Genomic DNA, 24,901 nt, shown 5'->3' with positions numbered 1-24,901 from the left:
CTCTCTGACCTCGTTGCTCCAGGTTCAGCACTGAAGGCTGGATTATGATCTTTGGACCGGTCACTCCTCACAGACGGACAGCTGGACCCTGCAGACTCTGCTCTGTCCTCCTCTTCCTCCATCATCATCTTCAGTCAGTCTGAGAGGTAAACCACAAACACTCAGTGAGTTCACATTAACAGGAGGAACTGAGTTACAGTCGCTGACCTCTGACCTGTCATGTGACCATGAAACCAGGTCAATATGTCTGTAGGTTCAGTCATCCAGGTCATGTGATCTAAGGAGCTTGGAGAGAAAAGAGACGTCTTTAAGTTTCTGGAAGACGTTTCATCTGAGAAGCTTCTTCAGCTGTAAAACCAAACGGTGGAGAGTCCCAGATATTTAAACCTGAGAGGGAAAGAAAGCATGTCGCTGACCCACCACTGATGTTATTTCAAGGAGGAAACTGAGAGCCTTTGCACCAGGAGCACAAACATCAGCTCCAGCAATGATCCACTGATGTGTTTTTATTCCATGTATGAATGTTGTTATTGACAGAGATGACGTTTGTGTGTCAGTGATGCAGTGACTGTTGTTGTTACCTGTACAGGCTGGTTAGACTCTATGAAACAGATCATACAGATCTCTGCATGTTAGAAGAGACTATTAAAGGTCATGAATGAGACAAAGGCAGGGAGGCGTCCTTTACAGCTAAACAGCAGAGTGAGAGAACAGCCAGCACCTCTACATTTATCACATTATACAGCACATGTATGATACTGACAGGGATGAGAAGAATTTAGTGATTCTGATCCCATCATTGATATTACTTATTGATTCTCAGTAGCTCTGCTCTGACAGTCACCACCATCACTGAGCAGCATATCAAAGACATTTGTGCACATTAACTGCATGTTGTGGCTCAAATGTTTGTGCATGTTGGAGGCATTTCCTCTTTGTTGTGATCAGTGTTGGTCATTACTCAAAACAGCCATTATTACACATATTACACAGAACACTTTGATTAAAAGTAATGGAGTACGTTACTTCATTACTCCTCATAACATTACTTTGATGTTAAAATGAACAAATGAGCATGTAACAACATAAAGCTGAGGTACAGCCCCACACACCAACACAGATCCTGATGAGGTCACGTGATGTTTCTCTGAGTGTTTATGAACACAAATCAAAGATGAAACAGCACAAAGACACTTCAAAGTGATTCTACTGTAGAAACATGAACAGGTAGAAACCTGCAGCCTGACTGCTCATCACTTTGTTACCTGTTCAAGTTCAGCAGCAGCAGCTCACTTTATCACGGTGCTGGTCTGGGGTCAGTGTTTACTCAGCTTTAACTAGTGATGTGACGTTCTGTATCGAGGCTTCGAAGCGTGTGTCGAGTAATGGAGGGGGCGTTTCCGCGAAGCGCGTATCGAGGCTTGCTTCATTTATGGGAGGAGCTGAAAATGATGACGTCCGAAGCCTCGCTGCCCGGCTGTACCACGTGACTGGTTCAGGAAGCGGTTCGAACTTTGCCGCGAGCTATGACAGCGATATAAACCCCTCAGACAAAATGTGGGCGTTTGATGGAGAGTTGCGGTTAGTGAGAGTTAGAGACAGTTTAGAAAAAAAAATCGCCTACGACCTGCCACAGTGGAGAAACTGTTGTTTTTAATAAAAACCAATGATGTGTCCCCTAAACACTAATCACTATCCTTGCCTCAATGTTACAAAAGCACAACCACTGTCCACACCTCACCTCACAGTATATGATCATTTCCATTTTAGGCATTTCCAAATAATCATGTTCCATACTGCCAGTATAAATATACACAGTACACTGCATCACTACAATATACATGTTTTACACACTCCTTTTGTTGTTGACATTTACAGGCTGTGTGCAAAAAGGCCACACTCTTCAAATTCATCAGCTGCTCTGCTATCAGTCCACTAGGTGGAGCCTGAAGCACACACGATGCATTCACTGACACACACTGAGTCACTGTGACTGGAAGCTTCAGTCAGTCCAACACGTGTGAACATTTTAAACCTTTCAGTTGATGGACTACTTTTAATTAACTGCTTTAGCCCACTTACAATGAAAATTTAAAAAAATCTTGTTCATGACGTGTGTAGTATGTTAACACTATTGGAAGGAAAAAAAAAACTTGAACTCCAATTTTGAAAACACAACTTTCTTTTTTTTTTATAAAGCTCTGACTTGTATTATGAGTCTGTGGTCTGGGAGAGAGTCTGTAACTCTGTCTGCAACATACAGTAAATAATGACCAATGTTGGTGATAGAGGATTTTTATTATGCAATATGATCAAGTATAATCAAATGTGCTTTATATTCAAATACAATATAATCAAGTGTGTTTTATTTTCTAGTGTTCATATATTTTCACGTAACTGAGTCTATTTGTTAACACAAACGCAATGTATTCTTTTTTAGTATCTGTGATGTCAGATAAGCATGATAAACTTCTGTATTCTTTACCCCAGTCTGAAAGGTCAGACAGGTTGAGATAATGCCTGAACTCTCCTCCTGTAACTGAAAAGAGGAAGTACTATGTAATCAGTTTCTTACCCTATAAATAAAGGAACAAGACATGCATTCTGTGTGTGTGATTTTGCTGAGAGGCACACACCCATGCGCATGTCTTAAAACTCTCTGATTTGGTCTGCAAGTGTCTTATTTTCTCTTACTTGTGAAAATAAATGTCAAAACCCCTGACAGTTGGGCAGTTAATTATATAGTTACTTCTTCAAAAAAGTAACTGAGTTATGCAAACAAAGTTTTTTGCAGCTGTTTACCTAAAAATGCAGCCAAGGTGTTTTTTTAAAATAAACATTTCAAACTATTTACAGAACAATCAGCTGTTCTGCATCAAATCTGATGCCACACAAATTATTTGTGCCGCTCCAAAAAATAATTCCTGTCCTCTATGAGATGAAGGAGAACAACAGCCTGATACCTGCAGGCCTGACAGCAGCAGATGTGTCACTGCTGTAACACCTGTAACACTCAGCAGTCGCCTCATTGTTCTGACACACACAACAACACTATTGACTACACTACACACTAACTACACACTAACTACACACTAACTACACACTAACTACACAAGATTTGCTCTAAACGCCTCAAATCTCTCACATCTCAAACACGCCGTCACTCCGTTTCTTAACAACTAAATGCCATGTTTTGATTGGTTTACTTTAATTTCAAAGAATTCTTTTTGTGTGCGCAACACAGATTTTCTCTGCGCAGAGACCGTGCCAACAGTGCGCAATTCAGAATCAGAATCAGAATCAGAAAGGGGTTTATTGCCAAATGTTGAGCAGGTTTACAACATTAGGAAATTGCTGCGGTGCTTCAGTGCAAACAAACTGTCATAAATTGCGCTTAAATAGACATGAAAAAAATAAAAGTAGGAATAAGAATTAAAAGTGCTACGTAGAAAGATATGTGCATGAGATATACATGAGATATATACATGAGAATAAGAATTAAGAGTGCTGCGTAGAAAGATATATACATGAGTGCAGGTGGTGATCAGTGCCAAACATGGAATGATGCAGTGACACAGCGTAGGGTCATGTGTTAGTGGCAGGGACAGTCATACGGTTATTGTTCATGTGTCCAACAGCAGAGGGGAAGAAACTGTTCTTATGGCGAGAGGTTCTGGTGCGAATGGACCGGAGCCTCCTGCCTGAGGGGAGCAGGTCAAACAGACTGTGTCCAGGGTGAGAAGGGTCAGCTGAGATCCGAGCTGCACGCCGCAGTGTCCTGGAGGTGTACAGGTCCTGCAGAGATGGGAGTCTGCAGCCAATCACCTTCTCAGCAGAGCGCACAACACGCTGCAGTCTCTGTTTGTCCCTGATAGTGGCTCCAGCGTACCACACGGTGATGGAGGAGGTGAGGATGGACTCGATGATTGCAGTGTAGAACTGCATCATCGTCCGTGTTGGCAGGTTGAATTGCGCACTTGCGCAGCTTAGAGGGAACATTGCTCACAAGGTGACTACCAATAAAAATGAGTGTGCTTCACTGTCAGAGCTACGGTGATTCAACCAGTAGGTCGAATGACTTGATAATAAAAATGTTTATTTGATGCTTTGCATTGAGGCGCATTGTTGAATTTGCAGGGACACAATAACCACAGATCAGTTGTTCAAACCACTACAGTAGGGAGCCATGTTATGAATAATAATAATACTAATAATAATGTTAATTTAAGTAATTGTTTTTGACTGAACATCACATATAATGTAACAAGCAGAAAATTCAGGTTAAGTGCATTATCAGCATTTGGAGGAGCTCCTTATCCTTCTCTTTACTGCTCACCTCTTACAAAGTGTTCACACAGTTTGCTAGCCTCTGTCAGCCTGCTAGCTATGCTAACAAGTCTACTACACACACTTGACTCGGTCACATGACAGACAGCAGAGATAGCTGCTCTGCTAGCTAAGCTAACTCATGTTAAAGGTCAAAGAAATGAGGCGATGCTGCTGGGAGTTACGTCACAGACTAGCAGAATTTAGTTATTCAGCATAATATTTAATCCTTATTATCTCCTCCTCTCACCTCTGTTTACATCTAAAAACAAGAAAATTTAGCCAACAGTTTATTAGCTTTGGTGAAATTATAAACAGGCATCAGCGCGGTCACCTATACTGTGCTTTAATGCTGGAGCAGCAGGAACACCAGTTAATCTAAAATCTCCTTTTCTCTCTAAAAAGTGACAGCAGGCTGAGTCAAAGACAGAAACCTTATTTAAACACCAAATATTCACTTCCTGATCCAGGATTCAAAGAGGACGTTGAACTTACTCAGCTTCTTCCAATGAACGTCTTCACTCTGCAGCTCTCTGCTGTCTGGACCAGGTCTGTGTAGAAACAGAGAAAATCCTCTGCTTCTTCTCCGTCAGCAGTCCTCTGTGTCTGCAGGCTGCGTCACATTAAACACTTCACACCAGCAAAGACTCTGAAGCTCACAGGTCAAAGGTCAGCTGCTGCACCTTTTGTGATATTAATTTGATCAATAATTAACCTGCAGCAGGTTTCTGCTCCAACTCCAACACACAGAAAACAACCCTGAGAACGAATCAGATGGTGTGTGGGTGTGTCTGCAGGCTTCAATAGATGAGCATTAAACACTCAGCAAAGAGGCTGAAGCTCACAGGTCAAAGGTCAGCTGCCACACTGTATATAACAATTCACTTTTGAACAGTAGATAGCCTGTAGGCGTCTCTGCAGTGATAAACAGTTTACACATTAAACACTGAACCATAAAAGAAGCTTAAGCTGCAGCTCACAGGTCAAAGCTCAGCTGCTGCACCCAGTTATGAGTTTAAATAAATCATTAATCATGATCTTTTCCCTCTCAGCACTTTCACTTGGCCTTGGAGTGTTTTGACGGAGCTACACTGTATGTTTCAAATGTTGTAAATAAATTGGGAGTTAGGGCTGGGCAATATGGCCTAAAATCCATATCGCGGTATAATTTGAAGCATGTGCGGTAACAATATATATCGCGATATATTCTTTTCTTCTGTATAACATATTTTCCACACTATAAGGACTTACAATCCTTTAATTTTCTCAAAAATCAAGAGTGTGTCTTATGTATGAATTCTGGTTGTGCTTACTGACCTCGAACCGATTTGGGCGTGCAGAAATCTGTTAAAAAATGTTTTAGTAGAACTTTGGTAAGCTACGAAGCCGCATTGCTTGATGGATTGTCAGAGCATTACGGCTGCCGTGGTGAGGAGCTTCGCGGAGTAATCTGGGTCTAAAACTCTGTCTGCTTCAGGTCCCAAAGTCAAACGAACACTAAGAGTTAAAAACGGTCTAAATTCTTTCATCTTTAATAAAATCATCAGCGTTGCTGCTTTACCAGGTGTAACAATTAAGTTTAACATCCATGAAAACAGAATTTATTAAATTTAACGGAGTTAGAAGTTAACAGGAAGTCAGCGCGCTAGTTTCCACCTAAACATTTCATACCATGTTCTGACTGAGAGATTTTTGAAACTAATTCAAACAGCTCTGCTATCACTTCCAGCATAAATGAAGACAGAAAACTAAACAGCAGTGGCGTTTGCAGGGTTACTGAAGTTGGACTACCTGGTATATAATGTTGTGCTACGTGATTGCTAGCGACACAGCTATGTTAGCATAACATTAGCACAGTGAAGCTGGAGGATGAACGCCAACTTTTTTTCCACTCGATAAAAGTTAACGTGAGGGATTCTGGTGGTCAGGGACAAATGCAATCGCATAGCAGGATGCTGTACACGGGCCAAACTTCAGTCAGGAGAACAACTGAAATCATCCATCCACAATACGAGGTTAGTTATGATTCGTCTCGGAACTGAGGACGCCATCATCTACCTGCTCAATCGTGTCTACACCCATCTGGACCAGCCGGCGAGCACTGTGAGGGTCATGTTTTTTGACTTTTCCAGTGCTTTCAACACCATCAGGCCGACCCTCCTGGGTGATAAGTTAGCAGCGATGCAGGTGGATGCTTCTCTGGTGTCCTGGATTGTTGATTACCTGACAGGAAGACCACAATATGTACGTCTCCCACAGTGTGTGTCTGACAAGGTGATCAGCAACACAGGGGCACCACAGGGGACTGTCCTCTCCCCCTTCCTCTTCACCCTCTACACCACAGACTTCAGCCACTGCACAGAGACCTCCATCTTCAGAAGTTTTCTGATGACTCTGCGGTGGTTGGATGCATCAGCAGGGATGATGAGACAGAGTACCGGGCTGTGGTCGACTCCTTTGTCACGTGGTGTGAGCAGAATCATCTGCAGCTCAACGTGGCAAAGACCAAGGAACTGATCGTGGACTTCAGGAAGACCAGGAAACACTTGACCCCTGTTTCAATCCAGGGGGTCAGTGTTGACATTGTGGAGGACTATAAATACCTTGGAGTACACATTGACAATAAACTGGACTGGGCTAAAAACACCACAGCACTTTACAGGAAGGGCCAGAGTCGTCTCTATTTCTTGAGGCGACTGAGGTCCTTCAACATCTGCCAGAAAATGCTGAGGATTTTCTATGAGTCTGTTGTGGCCAGTGCGATCCTCTATGCTGTTGCATGCTGGGGGAGCAGGCTGAGGGTCGCAGATGCCAACAGACTTAATAAACTGATCCGTAAGGCCAGCAATGTTGTGGGGATGGAGCTGGACTCCCTCAAGGTGGTGTCGGAGAGGCGGATGCTGTCCAAGATAAAGACAATGTTGGATGACACCTCCCACCCACTCCATGACATGCTGGTCAGTCACAGGAGCTCGTTCAGTGAGAGACTGAGATTACCGAAAAGCACCACTGAACGACACAGGAAATCATTCCTGCCTGTGGCTCCCTGTACAACGCATCCACTTAACACACTGTTTGCTGCTACAACTACACATGTTTCTTTTCCAGCTATTTATTTATGAGTGACTTATGTATGTATGTATGTATATATATGTATATATTGTACTATTCTTAGTTAGCGTATTGTCTGTCTTGTCTTAATGTTGGTTTAAAATGGAGCACTGTAACAAAAAATAATTTCCCCCAGGGATCAATAAAGTATTCTGATTCTGATTCTGATTCTGATTAATATACTGCAACAACATGGGAATAGAGCAGCTGCGAGAGAATTCAACATTAATGAATCAATGTTACGGAAGTGGAGGAAGTGCAGTTTTTGGCTTTCCCCGCGTTTCAAAAGTGCTTTATCTCTTTGCTATGACTGTCGCCCACCATAATTGCAGATGATAATTGTTGTAGCCGCTGCGATGCTTTCGACCAAAAAAGGCGCAGCTTGATGACATCATCAACATGCGCTATCGCGATAGAGCGATATAGTCAGAGGCCCTTTCTCAATTCTAAGTACGCAAGTATGTACTCGCGTTTTCGGCGAGACCGGATTTGCCGAGACCGCACGGACTTGCCGGAAACGCGAGCACGGACTCGCGATTTGTACAATTGGAACACCGGCATACTTGATGATGTCACAGGTCCAGAGTTTTTACTGCCGTCCCCTCTTAATTTAACTGTGAGTAATATGTTATGAAGCTTAACTTTAATCACAGCCAAACCGGTTTACTCAGGAACAAATAAAAGACTGAAATAAGCCAAACATTAACATTTAGAAATGATCTAAGTGACTTATATATCATGTTTAACCTCAGTGGTGAAATCTCTATTAATAAAAATAGTGTACATGTACATACGTGTACATACCTTAATAAAAACAAGCAGGTGAGATGTTACAATGCTTTTATTTTTATTTTAGTGGACACTCAATACAATAGACAGCTGCTGGGGTTTGGGGTTTGTTTAACCTGAGTAGCGAAAAGACCGCGGGGGGGGGGGGATTGAAAACGATGCGCTGTTCTCGCCAGCTCTAATGATCCTCGACCTCGCTGTCTGCTATGGAGCTGGCGGGTCACAGACGTCTCCGAAAACGCCGGAGCGTGTTTGGAAATAAATGATATCTTGATAAATCGAGCAGATATTTGAAGTTTAAACGTTTATTTTGTGACCCAGAAAGAGTAATATTTAAAAGTTTTCAGCCCCGCTCGTCCACCATTGCCACGTTTGAGTTTTGGACGAAATGCATTCTGGGATATTTAGCTGTACAAAGTCCACACAAGTCACCACCGATGCATGCTCGATAAAAAGGGCGGAGCGAGAACTCGGCTTGATGCGTACTTCGAATTGGAACAGTACTTGGTCTCCGACTGATGACGTATCCCGAGTAGACGAGAACGCAAGTACGCACAAGTACGCATATTGAGAAAGGGCCAAAATCTCTATCGTTGACCAAGTTTAATCGATTCTATCGTATATCGTTTATATCGCCCACCCCTACTGGGAGTGATTTTGTTGTATTGGTTTGTTTTTTGGTTTTATGTTTCCAGGTAGATGAATGAAGACAGATTCACTCTTACCTTTTCAAAATGTCTATAAGGTAGACGAGGTCTATGCTTTTCTGCCTCTTCACAGATAATCCCAGTGATTTTCCTTTGGTCTGAAATCTCACCTGATCTTGTGATATTGAGAGTCATCTGCCTTTGAGGCAGCTAACCAAACAGTGTTCTCTAAACTCTAACGTTAATATACTTTGATATATTTCAGATTTCTGAGCTCTGCTCTGACTCCGTGCCAGTAGCTCCTTAATATGACTTTAGTTTGATCAATAATTAACCTTCAGAAAGTTTCTGTTCCCACCCCACCACGCCGAACAACCCTGAGAACAAATAATATGATGTGGGTGTGTCGGCAGGCTTCAGCACTGTGAGCATTAAACACAATAAAAGACCCACAAGTTCCTGCTCAAAGGTCAGCTGCCTTCAGATCAATCATTAACCTGCAGCAGGTTGTGGCCTGATGTGTTTGTAAGAGTTTCACTTTCAGGAGGAGAAGATTTAAACGAGTCACACAAATGTGAACTACAAAGTCTGTGACACACAATTTAGTGCAACCTGCATGAAATCTGACCTGAAGAAATCCAGTCTTCTGCATGTCGTGGTTGTGACAGCTGCTCGTAGGAGAGTTTGTTTGTAGGAGGTGGAGATGTTCTCAGATCAAGTGCGTAATCGTCTCTTTGTGTAGACGCTAAAAGCTGTGAGCCAAAACTCTCTGCTCTGAAACTCTTCACTCAGTCCTCACGCTGAGAGTTTAGAGGCTGAACTTCTTGTTCCTCCATAACACTTTTCATGAAACAGCAGAAATGAGCTTGTGTTTCTCAGCAGTGCGCACACAGAGAACCGATCCTCTCTGCTCAGTCTGAACAAATCAAAGTGAAACGTCAGTGAAAACACAGCTGCTGATCAAACTGTGTCAGATTAATGCCTCAATGTTTCACTGTGAGGTTAAAAAATACATAAAAATGATTTAAAGAAGTAGGAGGCAGATTTTCACAATAAGAGCACTTTGTTTTTAATTCAGTTAATGTCAAACTGTCATCAACACCTCTGTGTTGTCTCCGTCTCTGAGCAGATTCAGGCATTACTCAAATAATAAAGGCTTTTTTTCACTATTATACTTTTCATTAGTCTCCAGGTTGATGATTATAAACAGAATTATTAAAGTTTTTATCATTTCAGGCTGAAAATCAACATGAATTTGGTTCTAATCAAAGAAGCTCCTTTAATGTGTGTCATTAAAATCCTCACACAGACTTAAAAAGGCGACATTAACATTAAAATAAATGAAAGAAGCTTCAGCTGAGAGCTTCATGCAGTCATCAGCAGCAGCTCATAGCAGTCACAGCTCTTTATTACGCAGCTTTGCAGGAATTAAAGTGGCTGAAGTGTCAGAGTTTGTGTGAGAAGCTGCTTCATGGACAGCTGTACACACGTCTTTATTATTTCTTCATAAATCAAACACACAGGTTTGTCTGCAGATGATTTAAAGTGTGTCGTTGTGCAGTTAAAGCTGTTGGTGTGACGCCCTGACCTCCTGGGAATGAAACAGCCAATCAGATCCATCAGAGAGAGAGCAGGAAGTGTTGTGTGTTTGTGACAGAACAAGGAAACAGTGATGATGATGAACATAAAGATCCTCTGATGACGTGTTTGTGTTTCCTGTTACAGTAACGCTTGTTCATTGGTTGCCAGGAAGTCAGAGGTCAGCTGATGCTGCGAGCAGGAAGCGAACCAAGGGAAAGGTCCACTCTACTCAATCTCAAAGAAAATATGCTGGTATTTGTTGATGTTGATGGTACAATAAAAATATATAATATAATAAATAATAAAATATCATGTGATGATGAGATGTGTTGTTGGTGTTTGTATTTTCTGTAAATGTCTTTTTTAATGTAAATGCTTTGTTCCAGACGGACAGGGAATCAGTTGCTGTACGATGACATCATCTTGATGTTGACGAGGAGTGCGAGAAAAACTAGTTTTGTCCTGCAGATGGCGATCTTGCACCGTGTTCAGAGAGCCGACACTTTGATGGTGCTGCTCTACTCAGCTTACTTTAGCCTGGGTTGGACTCTATATGAGCAGCTTCCACTCTGGTTTCACTCTTAAACACACTTGTTTGATTTCACTTGTAAAAGTTAAAGAATAAATATTTTATTACAAAATTATTTCTTGATGCATTTTTTTAGGGTCAAATATCTTGTTTGATTTGAGGAATGAACTGTTAGGGTGGAAAAAGTGAATCAGGTTAAAATAGTGGTGCTTTATATCAGTGAAGATGTATAATGTAATTTAAAATGTTGATGATGGGTTGTAGTGGGCTTGTACTTACAAAACTGCCTCATTTTATTGGAACGATCCACAGTTGCATCCATTCACGGATGACATCTGACATCATTTGACATCTGGTCTGAACACGTTTGTACACAAGATGCCTCAGTTCTGGATGTTCCCACAGACTCCTCTGTGCACCTAAAGAAAAGGTCAAGGGTCAGCAGCACATGTAGTTGGGACAATTCTTCAGTCGCACAAACTACACAATGATTTTCCTCCAATGACGACTTTTCACTTGCAGAAATGGTCCTGTGTGATTTCCAGGCTGTGATATAAAAACTAGTTCCTAATGGCAGCGACTCACTCAGTAAACATGTGTTTCCTTCACCAACCTCACACACAGATCCAATAAGATCAGGAAGTGGGCAGTATAGTACAATATGTGTTATTCTGTGCTGCACTGCCCAAACTAAAGATCTGCTGAAGTGTTGGAAATGATCCAGATGTTTATTTTGGACGATACAGCAGAAGATCAGACATGAAAGTGGAGATAACACAGAAGACCTGCAGCAAAGGTCAGAGGTCAGACTGGGCCCTGGATTCAACAATGAGCCAATGATCATCAAGCAGTGACTAAAGCAGAGCCCTGACCTTCTGACATTCATCACACAGTCAGAACAAATGTCTGCTGATGACTTCATCTCATGAAACGACTGATAGATGTCAGTTCATTGATCAGCTGAGCTGCTGATCTTCATCGTCACAGAAACATTCAGCTTGTTTCAATCAGTAAATAACTCCCACTACTCCCAGTTTGAACTGTTCCCACTCAAAATGCTGTGAGAACAATGATCATTGTAGGACTTCACAAACATCACATGTTGTTTTCCACATGTAAGATCAGCAAACACACAGAAACTTCCTGTTGCCACACACGGCCTCTAAAATCTCTTCCACGCTTTCTGTCTGAAGTCCACTCTCTGTGTCGGATCCACAGGAAACAACAAGATCTTATTAACATGGTTTTCAATGTGTCTCCTTCCAAAAAGTCCAACCAATGAACAAATGTGTGTATTTGTGGAGGCCGAACAAAAGCATGACACATTTCTCTGTTTCTATAAACTGGAGTCAAACACAAACATGAAGAGTTTCACTGACAGACTCCAAAATGCCCCCACAGTGGATCAAAGGGAAATCCTACAGTGTGGCCAGAGACTCTTAATGGCTCCAACATCAACACATCCACAATGTTGGATCCAGTTCTGCCTCACAGAGTTACTAAGACACACCCTCTGCTAGCATCACAACAGCTCCACCTGCTTCACCTGCCTCCTCAGCATCTGTACACCTGAAGAGAAAAGAAAGGCTCCAACAGCTCAAATCTACAAAGGATTCATGAAGTTTCATCCAACAATAACATGTTTGCCTTCCACAGTGTGCTGTTAGACACCACTGTACCTCTGCCATTTCAAAAAGAGCAGCTTGGGAACATTTTGGCTCCAAACACTTTGTGTTTAAGTTCTTTGTTTTCTTTGTGAAGCCGACAACATCTGGAGCTTTGTGACTCATAGAAACATCATTTTGTTCTTTAGATGACAGCAGATTGGGACTGAATAATCAATCACTATCAAACCAATAAAGACAAACATGCTGATTTTACAGGAACTTTGTTGGAGAAGCTGCAAAGACATGAAACTGGTGGAGATCCCAAACCAGTTGATAGTGCTGGTTATTCCAAATAAAGCTGTTTCCCTTTGAGATGAAACGACTTTGTGTCCTGATATATAATAAAGATGTTGTTGTTTTTGAGCCCCTGTATTAAAAGTAGTTTAAAGTCAGCTTGAGTTTGATGTCTTTATGTCAAAGCTGCTCATGATGTTGAGCTGCTGATGGAATAAAAACAATATAAAAGCATGTAGTCCAGACTTAAATGTAGCCTGTTGTTAGCTGAGGTCCACACACAGTGTTTGACAGTGTAAAGTGTGTGAAAGGGCTGCTGGTGGAGCTCACTAGGATGAGCAGGTGACCACGAGGTGGAGAGCAGCTGGCCTGGCTTTGACCCGGGCCACGCCCCCTTTCTCTCTGCTTTGCTGTCACTTATCTTCACTGCTCTGTCCAATAAAGCTGAAAAAGGCCCCGAATCAAAGAAATCTGCTGCAGCCTCTGAAATGTCTTCTGTTTCCTTCCCGACGGCTTTTTCACCGTCAGCCCATCAGACAGTCCAGCAGCATTTATGATGATGTCATGATGTTGAAGAGGCTGCTACGGTGGCCTCCCATGACCCCCAGCCTCATCACAGCTGAGATGCAGACATTTGAAAACATTCAGCAGACAACTGAATAACAGTCCAACACAACAGTCTGTGTGCAGACACACACTGACCTTTCATAGAGTCAAACACAGCTGGTTGAGTCATTTCTCTGTGAGTCTAAAGTGAATCTAGTATTTGAAAGTCCACTTCCTGTATTTGTTGTTGAAGACTTCTTCAGCTTCTTCTCAAGGACATCAGCTGCTTGTTTGGCAGCAGAGGCAGTTAAGAAGCTTCCTGAAAAACACTGAACAGTGAGTTCACTGTGGCATATGACAGATTCAGCTTTCTGTGTGCAAATGTGTCTGTGTCAACCTTTCAAATGCTGTTGAATCCAAAACATCAGCGGCTCCTCGGCTGCTCACTTCATGCACTTCTGTCTGTGTGACAGTCCAATGACATCACAGCTGTTTCCAGCCCCAGTGTCTCAGGACTGGACACCTTTAAACATGTCGAGGATCAAACAGCGTCCAGCTAAACACACATGAAACTATCAGAGCTGACAATCATTCCAATAACATCTAATGGTTCATGTATGTAGACACAGGACTACAAGGAAATGGCTCTCAGCATCTGGCTGTGGGAACACATGAGTCCCTGTTTGTGTTCAGATTGTGTGCATGTTTTAGACGTGTGTCACATGTAGAAACACAACAATCCCACAATGACACACAGATGTGTTTGACACAGCTGTGCAGCTGTAAGTTGTTTCTAATGATTCATTGAAGCTCTTCTAACATTCTGGAGACGATCAGTACATGAATCTGTTCAACACGACAACAATTTGACTTCAGTGTGAACGTTTGCATTAAATAACCTTCTTCATCCAGCTGACAGCATCTTCATCCTATGATGTGAACAGTTCCTCCTGTTGATGACAAACCTCTGACAGGATCTGCTTGAGGAGCTTTTTCATGTGCAGCTCTCTGAGCTCAGGGCTGAGCTGCTGTTTCATCTTTAAGAGCTGCTGCCTCCTCGCCGGACTTGTTCTCCTCTTCTTCTCCTAATGACGCCATTTCTGCTTCATATTAAATTCAATAAAGATGCTGACATGTATCTGTAGCAACAACATCATTGAATCTAGAACAACTGGAGCCAAACCAGTGGCTCTGCTGGGATCACTGGTGAGCCAACACTTCCTTGTTGATGCAGATTTCAGGGCTTCCTTTTGCTCCTCCGTTATAACTGTTCTCTCTTCTCAACACATGATGACACAAAGGAATCAGCAGTGACAAAGATGATGCTGAAGAGAAGCACACACTTCACACATATAACAGAGCAGTGCAGTTACACACACCTCTGCTCGACATCAGGCCTCAAACAAAGACACAAAACACTAACTTGACTCTAAACAGAAGAAACGAGCAGCTGTTTCTGTTCTGTGCTTATTTATATTTGACACACATGCTTCTCTTTGTGCAAACACACATCGCACTATAAGGGTAACCTCGCACACAATGATTGGACAGCACAGTGATGATGCTGGGAGATCCTATACGCAGCAACACAGAAACACTGAGAACTTTAAACAATGATGGAAAGTGTTATAAATGACTTGTTGGCCTCTGATCTGTCACAAACAGCTGAAACGTGTCTCTCATGAGTCACATGAAGGTTTTTGACAGAAAGGACAAAAAGTAGCTGCAGTCAGTTTGTGTCATTTTTATATTTATTCATCTGGGAGAAAAATCTGAGGGACATTAAAATGTGTTTTCAACAGAGACAAGAACATGAATATAACAGAACAGGTAAATGAACATGTTTCAAGTAAACAGCTGGACTGATCAGGTCCAAACACAGAGTGATAAACTTGTCAAACAGCTGTCATATCTTTATATAGAAGCTCTTTATAAATGCTGCTCACTGCAGTCTGTTTACTAATAATGTCAAAGTGTTAGAAACACAGAAACATCAGAATGGTCTTTGTTCACAGAAACCTGTCTGGGATCCTTTGTTGTTCTTTTGATGCAGAGTTACATTATAAATATAAAGAGTTATTTCAGAGTCTCATCAGTTTTCCTGCATGTCTTTATTTAACACATCAGCAGGGCTGAAGCTCTCATGTTAAACACACACTGATCTATGGACACGTTCATGTGTTTCTAACAGAACCAGGCTGTTATCAGCCTGCACTAACATTATGTCACACACACTGAATGTAACAGTGACAGTTTACATCATCACACAATCAGCTGTGATTGTTTCACTGTCATCAAACGAGTCAACAGGAAGTAGAATCAATAGAAACCAATCATTTACTGACAGCATGTCTGATGGAAATAAGTGCAGATTATGTATGAAGTCTAACTGCACACAGTAACTGTGTTACAATAAGGACTTAACAGCGCCCTCTGCTGGAGTGTTTCAGTACTGCGTTAACTAGAATACACCACCTCCTCCTCACACCACCTGCTACAGCTCTACTCTTCTATGACTACAGTCATCCACAGCACTGATGTGAGGTCACATGGTTCATATGTAAGGAGCACAGCTGACCTCAGGTCAGTTTAATGACTGTGAGCAGCAGCTGTGTTATTGTCACTGTGACAGGGAGACACTCTCAGACACAGCGCTCATGTCAGCTTGTTCTCATGCAGGAGGATCAGGAGCTCCATGTTTGTCTTTCTGTTTGAATCATGATGTGTTTGTGCCATCAGAGTCTGTCATGAGTACTCAGGGTTTCACAGCAGCTCTTCTGGATGCTGACGAGGACTCCAACCTCATGTTTCACCTCTCTGAGCTTCTGATGTCTGTGAACACTCGTGTTTCTTCTCTGGGCTCATCTGGACAAAAACACCTTTCTGTGTTTGGCTGCAGCCTCATTCTGACTGACAGGAAGTGTGTTATCCATGAGCTGCACTTCTGTGAGGAAGTTTCCTGCTGTGTTTCCTGTCTGTGGACAAACACGAGTGTTCCAGCTGAGGACTTGGTTCCTTCCACCTGTCCATACAGGACATCACGCTGTCTGCAGCTCTGTAAATGCAGCTCCAGGTCCTTCCACGTGCTGCTCTGTATTTGTGCAGTTTGTAGTGTGTCCTGGGAAACGTAGCACACATGGTGTTCTTCTGCTGTTTCCTCCTTTCACTGAGTGTGAAACACTGACGCTGTGCTGTTGTTCACAGAGGGGAGCTGATTCTAGCTGCAGCTGGACTCTGTCATCTAACTGAATGTGTTGGTGCTGATCACGGGGCTCTGAGGGGGGAGCAGCAGGAGGACTCTGGATGCTGACGTCAGTGTATCTGTGGAAGCTCCCACAGCGTGTCTGTCATTCAATATTGTGCTGTATATTGTATCTATGCAAAGATGAACAGACTGTGTGTTCACTGGTCTCTGTGCTGCAGCTCTGATGTCATCATCACTCCCTCCTCCACCCTCAGCAGTCCCAGCATGCTGCTGTGGTGCACCCCACCCTCACTCTACACCTGAGCCACAGACCACACCCTCCACCTCAATATACACCACAGTTTTCTCTGCTGTGGAAATGAGATCAGGAGGAAATCATGATTATTATTATTTAATAAACGCTCACATTAATGTGGGCTTATTTGTTTCATATTAGAAACATTAGTTGAGTGTTTTTAGTATAAAATGGTCAAAGTCCCTCTTTTTGCTCCTCCCCTCACCTGTGGATGGGCGGTGCTGTTACCGTGGTGACAGCTTGGATGTGTTTCAGTCCTGCCTGGTTATCACTGCAGGAATCTTTCACATTTATTACAGGTAATAACTCTGATTTTTCTGTGTATTATGAACCAAATGTATCCTGATACACACAGAGATGGATGAGCAGAGGTTGTTTTTGCAGTTTATGTAGTTACTATGGACTTAATGCACACATATTATTAAAATTAGGGCTATAACAGTTGTATTGATGTATAGCAACTTGAAATGCTCCCACAAATGGCTCCACAGCATGTAAAAATATAACAAAAGCTCTGGCGGACTTGGTTCTGTGGTCAGTCTTAAAGGGTGAAGTTAAACTCTGTAATCTTCACTGTGTCACAGAGTTCAGTGAGTCCCGTTATTCACAGTATCAATCAGATCATCAGAGAACAGCTGATCAGCAATCAGTGGTGCCAACAGCGCCTCCTGTGGTGAGAGGATGAAATAATGCAATGTAGCATTTTTCCACTCAACACTTGCAGTCATGGAAACTGTCTGTTGGATCTGTGTGACGTTGCTTTCTTGGTTAGAGTTCCTCACAAATGTCCAGATGATTCTTCTAATGAGGCGTCGACCATGTTTGCAGCTCTTTGGAAGAAAACGTCGCCCTTTGCCATCCTTACTTTTCTTTGACTTCTTCAAATGCAGCTGAACTCCAGCTGGTATTTTCTTGGACTTTGCAGCTGTTTCTGGTCATCAGTTCATTCCTGCAAACCTCTGAAGCTGAACAACAATGATGCTGCATTGCTGGCTGATCCCAAAAGGTTGATTCTGTTCATCTGGACGTTTTCAGAAACGTTTGCTCACTGATCAGGTGACTTCTTCAGTCTCAGCTGACTGCAGCTTTACAAGCTTACAAACAGCACATTTGCACAATGACTGAAAGCAGCAGCACCTGATATATATGATACTAATATAATACATATACATATATAATCCATACTAATGATGAAGGAACTGAGCTCACAGTCCATTGTTCATTCAGTGAACTACTCAGTTTATTTTGGGCCTCAGAAATGCTCACTCTGTTTGTACATCACTGTCAGCAATAGACTCATTCTGCTGTGTGGACAGGAACACATGTGACATCACTTCCTGTTTGTTTGTGACTGAAGAAGTTTACAAGGAATCATTTAGAAGAGTTTCAAACATCAACTGATTGAATCCATGAATCTGAAAACGTGTTTGTGAGTGAAAGAGACAGACATGTACAGACTGAACTATCTGTTCAACAGTCAGAGTGTTTCTGTAACAGGAGACACTCTTTACACTCCACTCAGCACAGGGACACTGAGGAACCAGGAAACAAGGAACTGAACCTAAACCCAGGATAAAGAGTTTGAGTGAATGTGGTGTTGAAGGTGTGGAGGTGGATCAGAGTGTCAGAGGAGACTCTGTAGAAGGACAGAGTGCCAGCAGGACAGTCCACATACACTGCTGCTCTGTTAGAGACAGAGGAGGAGGAGGAGGAGGAGGAGGAGGAGATGGATGTTACTCTGTTATTGTGCCTGACATAAGGAGGACCATCATCAGTGCAGAACAGACTCCAGGACTGATCATTGAATCCAAACAAACAGTCAGCACTGACTCCTTTCCTTCTGATGCTTCTGTAACTCACTGATATACAAACTCTTCCTCTCCACTCGACCTCCCAGTAACAGCGACCAGTCAGACCATTTCTACACAGCAGCTGTTCACGAACATCAAATCTGTCTGGATGATCAGGATATGACTGAACCTCCTCCACATATGTCACCTTCCTGTTGTTGTCAGACAGTTGGAGCTCTGTGTTCACTGTGTTTGTGTCGATTGTGAGTTGACAGGAATCTGATGGAGAGAACAAACACAATCCAGCTGCAGTTATTGATCCATCATCTGTTCATTGATTGACACTTTGATGATGACTCCTGACATGATGAAGATGGTTGAATGTGTGCTGCTTTGTTTTCATGAATCCCATTAAAAACACACTTACACTTCCTCAGACCTGGTCTCAACCATCGGACTCCAGCAGGCTCCACCCTGAAAGGAGGAGGGGGGTCAGAGCAGCACAGTCAGCATGCACACATGGACATTACATGGCTCTCACACACACACTGTTACACACTGAGCTCAAAGCTCGGCTCCACTGTTTTATTCAAAGAAATCTACATTTATTTATCAGCACATTTAAAAACAGCTTGAGCCAAAGTGCTGCACAGAGTAGAGAGAAAATAGGAAACATACACAGTAATGACTATAAAGACTGGTCAGGATTGAAAGCTACAGAGTACAAATGTGTTTCCAACCGGCTTTTAAAAATGTCCAGTGTTGGTGACGACCTGATGTGAAGGGCGACTGTTCCAGAGTTTGGCTGCAGCCATCGATAAAGCTCACCTCTGTTTTTACGTCTAGTTCTGGTCAGAAGCTGCTTATCTGCAGACCTGAGGGCTCCACTTGGATTCTTTTGTTAAAGAGAGATAAGATGGAGCCAATCCATTCACAGATTTAAAGACAACCAGATCTGGAAGTGGATTCTACCACGTACTGGTAACCAGTGGAAAAAGCTGGTGATGGGTCGTCTAGCACAGACCCACCGCTGGAACCAGACAATTGATGAGGGAGAGAACTGTGACAGCGCCGTTCCTTCACTTGACCTCAGTCGCTCTCGTCTGCTCCCTCGTAACACTGCTCTTTATTGAGCTTACATGAATATGCACAAGTTCATTATGACGTCTTACACAGGTATGAACAAAGAGTACCAGTCTGTGCATAGTGTGTGTGTGTGTGTGTGTCTGTGTGTGTGTGTGTGTGTGTGTGTGTGTGTGTGCGTGTCTGTGTCTGTGTCTGTGTGTGTGTGTGTGTGTGTGTGTGTGTGTCTGTGTGTGTGTGTGTGTGTCTGTCTGTGTGCGTGTGTGTGTGCGTGTCTGTGTGTGCGTGTCTGTGTGTGTGTGTGTGTCTGTGTGTGTGTCTGTGTGTGTGTGTGTGTGTGTGCGTGTCTGTGTGTGCGTGTCTGTGTGTGTGTGTGTGCGTGTCTGTGTGTGTGTCTGTGTGTGTCTGTGTGTGTCTGTGTGTGTGTGTGTGTGTGCGTGTGTGTGCGTGTGTGTGTGTGCGTGTGTGTGTGTGCGTGTGTGTGCGTGTGTGTGTGTGCGTGTGTGTGTGTGTCTGTGTGTGTGTGTGTGTGTGTGTGTGTGTGTCTGTGTGTGTGTGTGTGTGTCTGTGTGTGTGTCTGTGTCTGTGTCAATTCTAATGTTAGATGAAAAAGCATTAAAAGCTAATGCTAATACCATATTTTTTTGATTTATATCAATATCAGTAGCTAATGCTAGGTATGTAGCCATCATTAGCTAATGCTAATTTAGGTGAATTAGCATCATCCGCTTATGCTAACAATGTGTTTTTTTACTTTTTAACAATACGCCATTAGTGGCCAATTCTAATGTTAGATGAGAAAGCATTAACAGCTAATGCTCATACTGTTTGCTTTGTAAGAATGACAGCAGCTAATGATACGAAGTCTACCGTTGTTAACTAATGTTAATTTGATGTGAATTAGCATTATCCGATAATGGTAACTCTTTTCCCCTGCATTACAACGACGTCAGGAGTTAATGCTAAGTAGGCTGCCATTAGGGGCTAACTCTAATTAGGGGTGAACAATTATTAGCAGCTAATGCTAATACCGTTTTCTCTTTCCTTATAACAACTTGAGCAGCTAATGCTAATTTGATGTGAATTAGCATTATATTAGTGAGCAGTTATTGCTAAGTAGGCTACCATTAGCAGCTAAAGCTAATTTGAGGTGAATAAGCATTAGTAGCTAACGCTAATACCCTTTTCTCTTGTGTTATAATGATGTGAAACGTTAATATTGTTCTCAAACAACAGAATGAGAATGAAATATTGATTCTAACAGGGCCCATAAACAGTATTAGCTTAGCAGCATTAGCTTATCAGAGTTTCCATCATGGTCACATAAATCCTTAGCAGAGCAAAGTGGCCTACTTAGCAATAGCTGCTCAAGTTGTAGAAAGCAAGGGAAAACAGTAATAGCATTAGCTGCTAAATGTGCACTTGAGAACAAATTTATTGTTAATTCAGCTGTGAATGTAGAGTTTGTCATTATTTAAGCTTCCATTTCCAAATGTTAGCTGCTCCTGTCTGCCTCTTTGTCACAAACACAGACTGAAATGATTCACAGCCTTGTTTCATCCTTCTGTCACTGTGGACATACAGCATGGGAAACATACACATGGCTGACACTTTATTAGGTACACTGGTATCTATCTCAGGTACACCTGTGACCTAAATGTTCCTGCAACCAGACTCCTTGGAGACCCCTACATAAATATCCATGAACTATCCAGCTAGACTAGTGTGTCTGTCCCTGAAAATATTCCTGCATGTGTGATTGTTCATGTCTCATCTGCAGGAAACAAACAGGAAGTGAGTGAAGGACACAGGAAATGTTTCCAGCTCTTCCTCCTCTATCAGACATTCTCTCCATACCTGAGAGTGTCCAGTCTCCAGCCTGGATCCTTCAGTCCAGCCGACAGCAGCTTCATTCCTGAGTCACCTGGATGATTGTAGCTCAGGTCCAGCTGTCTCAGATGGGAGGGGTTGGAGCTCAGAGCTGAGGCCAGAGAAGTACAGCCTTCCTCTGTGATCAGACAGCCTGACAGACTGCAGACACACAAAACAACAATCAATCTGTCAACAATCGTTTTCTCTTCGTCACAATAACATCTATCCATCCATACATCCATTCAATGTAACTTTATTTATAAGTGACAATACCCAACAGACAACAACAGTCATCTGAAGCTGTTTAACAGTGTAAGGTAACCGCCTCCACTGTGAGCAGCACTTGGTGATGGTGGGAAGAAGAACTCCCTTTGACACAAAGATCCTCCCAGTGAAAACAGGCTCCAGGAGGAGCATCTACCATGACTGGTTGCAGGGTGAGGGGAAAGAGAAGAACATGAACATCAAGAATGCAGCGAGTGGTAAAATAATAATAATAATAATGGATTGGATTTATATAGCGCTTTTCAAGGCACCCAAAGCGCTTTACAATGCCACTATTCAGTCACTCTCACATCCACACACTGGTGGAGGCAGCTACGGTTGTAGCCACAGCTGCCCTGGGGCAGACTGACAGAAGCGAGGCTGCCATATCGCGCCATCGGCCCCTCTGGCCAACACCAGTAGGCAAGTAGGGTAAAGCCCAAGGACACAACGACCAGGACAGAGAGCCCAGGGATCGAACCGGTGACCTTCCGGTTACAGATGCGATTCCCAACCCCCTGAGCCACGGTCGCCCTAAATAAAGATTTGACCTCAGTGTGCTCAGTGTTCCTGTCTATTCCTAACATATTCCTAACACGATAGCTGCACTTTAGAGCTCTAAAACTGGAACTGATACATAAAAATACTGAGAACACAGACTAGCAGCCACTGCATGGCCTCGAGTACGTATGTGGTGCGTTCAAAGAGCATCAGCATAGACATGGTGGGTTCAACAATATAGGACATAACAATTTCTATGGCGAAAATACTATCAATGAATGAGCCATAACATTTTAGCCATGTAAACATGTTATCAGTGGGCTTTCCAACAACTTGCATTGATCATTAAAGGATAAAATACGTGAGTCGAGGTCACTACGAGCCATGCGAGGGTCAAACATGGCAGAGAACCTTCCAGCAGCATCTTGGTTTATAATCCGCCTTTGGATCATCAGTTTAGGAGATGAAGGATCCAAGTAAAATAACAAGTTAAAAAATATGCAGCTATGGTCACTCACATGGACATCCTCCACACATACATCATGTATATTTAAACCCAGGGAGAAAACAAGATCCAGTGTGTGACCCTTTGTATGTGTGGGGCCAGAAACATGCTGCCTAAAGTTAAAAGACTCAGTGACAGTGATGAGCTCAGCAGCAGTGTTACAGGATGCTTCATCAATATGACGGCTCAAATCTCCCAACCTTCTCCAATGAAATGATGGATGTCAGAAGGTCATTAAATTCAGTTAGAAAGACCCCATCAGGTAGAATAAAATACAATACCTGGTTTTTAGAGAACTGACCATCATCTGTGACTCAAATGCAGAAAAGGAGTCCGAGGTCATCAGACTGCATGTGAATCTGTCCTGGTAAACAACAGCGAGTCCTCCACCACGTCCTAAAAGACGCGGAGTTCAGATGACGGAGCAGCCAGCCGGGCAGATTTCATTCAAGTGGACATAATCAATGTTCCCTCTAAGCTGCACACGGGCGCAATCCGCTGACACGCTCTCTGCACACAGAGTATCTGCACTGCGCACAAAAAGATATCTAACAGGCTGTGAGGCTCCTGAACTCTCTGCCCCCCTCTCACGGACAATAACCATATCCAACTTCTTAATAGCAATGAACTGGTCTGCATTGGTGCATCATATCTTTATTCTCTTCCCCCTCCTGCCCCCCCCCCCCTCCTTCTTAAATAGATAACTATCATATCTGATATCATATCTCACAGTACAATAATATTGAATGGGTTGCATTGTTGTACTTTGTCATGTTTCTCAGGTCTTTGTCTGATTTTCTACGAACATTACTTGTCATGTTCTCATGTTGTTGCTAAGGATTGTCTTATTGCATTGGAGTCACACTGGGTTAAATATGTACACTTGGGTTTTAAGGGGTATTTATTATTTTCTTCTTTTTTTGGGGGGTTGTATGGAAGCCCCAAACGCAATTTCATTGTTCTTGACAATGACAATAAATAAATAAATACTAAATACTAAATACTAACCTGAATTGAAATTAAAATAAATACGTTAACAATTCTGCTTTGCAGTGTTAGTCAGTGACTGGCTGCTCCAGTATTTAGAACGATGCCGCCTTATCCCATAGTCCAGCCAATGATTCACATTCGTATATACGCAGCTAATCAACGTCGCTGACGGGCTATGACAGCGTCCTCATGTGCCGACACCGGTGTTTTGGTTGATGTGGAGTGAAGCCACGTTAATGACAACGTGATCCCGTGATCCAAGGGACCGCTCAGGGAGTTTGTGTGTTCGCTCAGACACATGAAACATTAGAGGGAACATTGGACATAATTCTTATTTTGCTGCCACGTCTCAGTCAGACACATGAAATCTAGAGACTCTTTAATAAAGAGATCGCTTAGAATAAATGATTTGTTTGTTATGGAGCGAACGTTAAGCGGGGCCAACCGAGTTGATGACGGTCGATCTGCAAAATCAACAGCTGACTGCAGCGGCACTTGAAATAAAGACAATGCAGACCTGTGGACCTGCTGGGCAGGGCAGCGACTCCAGAGCTGGGGGAAGCAATGATCGATGAGCAGACATAGCTGTTATCAATAAAAACAGTGAACGTTTGACGGACACACCGTGAGAAAAACTGCTTCTGAGCCACAGAGCCCAGGTCCCAGTCACCGGCGTAACATATTAACTAAATGTCAGGAGAGGAAGTGGACGCAGGCACCAGGATTCTCCCCACAGCCAAGAAGCTAGCCTCTGGTAGCTTCTCAGTTTCACCTGGACGTCGGCCCTCGTTCCCCTTTTCCATCTCTTGAGGGTGAAAGTCCTGCGGGTTGTGAAGAGTAGCACACCAGGGGAGGAAGAGTTTTTCTGTTCAGCTGTTACAGTAGCTCTCCACTGAATCTTTGATGTTAAACCCTTTAAGACCTACCATAGAACCAAGTCTGCCAGAGCTTATCTTTAGATTTTTA

General features: G+C 42.8%; 1 protein-coding gene across 1 annotated transcript in view; it reads right to left on the bottom strand.

The window, feature by feature from the left end:
• Window positions 1-24,901, bottom strand: part of LOC309702163 (uncharacterized protein) — an 854,297-nt gene that overhangs the window by 529,130 nt on the left and 300,266 nt on the right. The window lies entirely within an intron of this gene.

This window comes from Aulonocara stuartgranti (genome assembly GCF_965226115.1).
Source record: "Aulonocara stuartgranti genome assembly, chromosome: 3".
In the NCBI taxonomy this organism is placed as follows: Eukaryota; Metazoa; Chordata; class Actinopteri; order Cichliformes; family Cichlidae; genus Aulonocara; species Aulonocara stuartgranti.
Note: the sequence above shows the minus strand (reverse complement) of the source record. Positions and strands in the feature narration are given on the sequence as shown.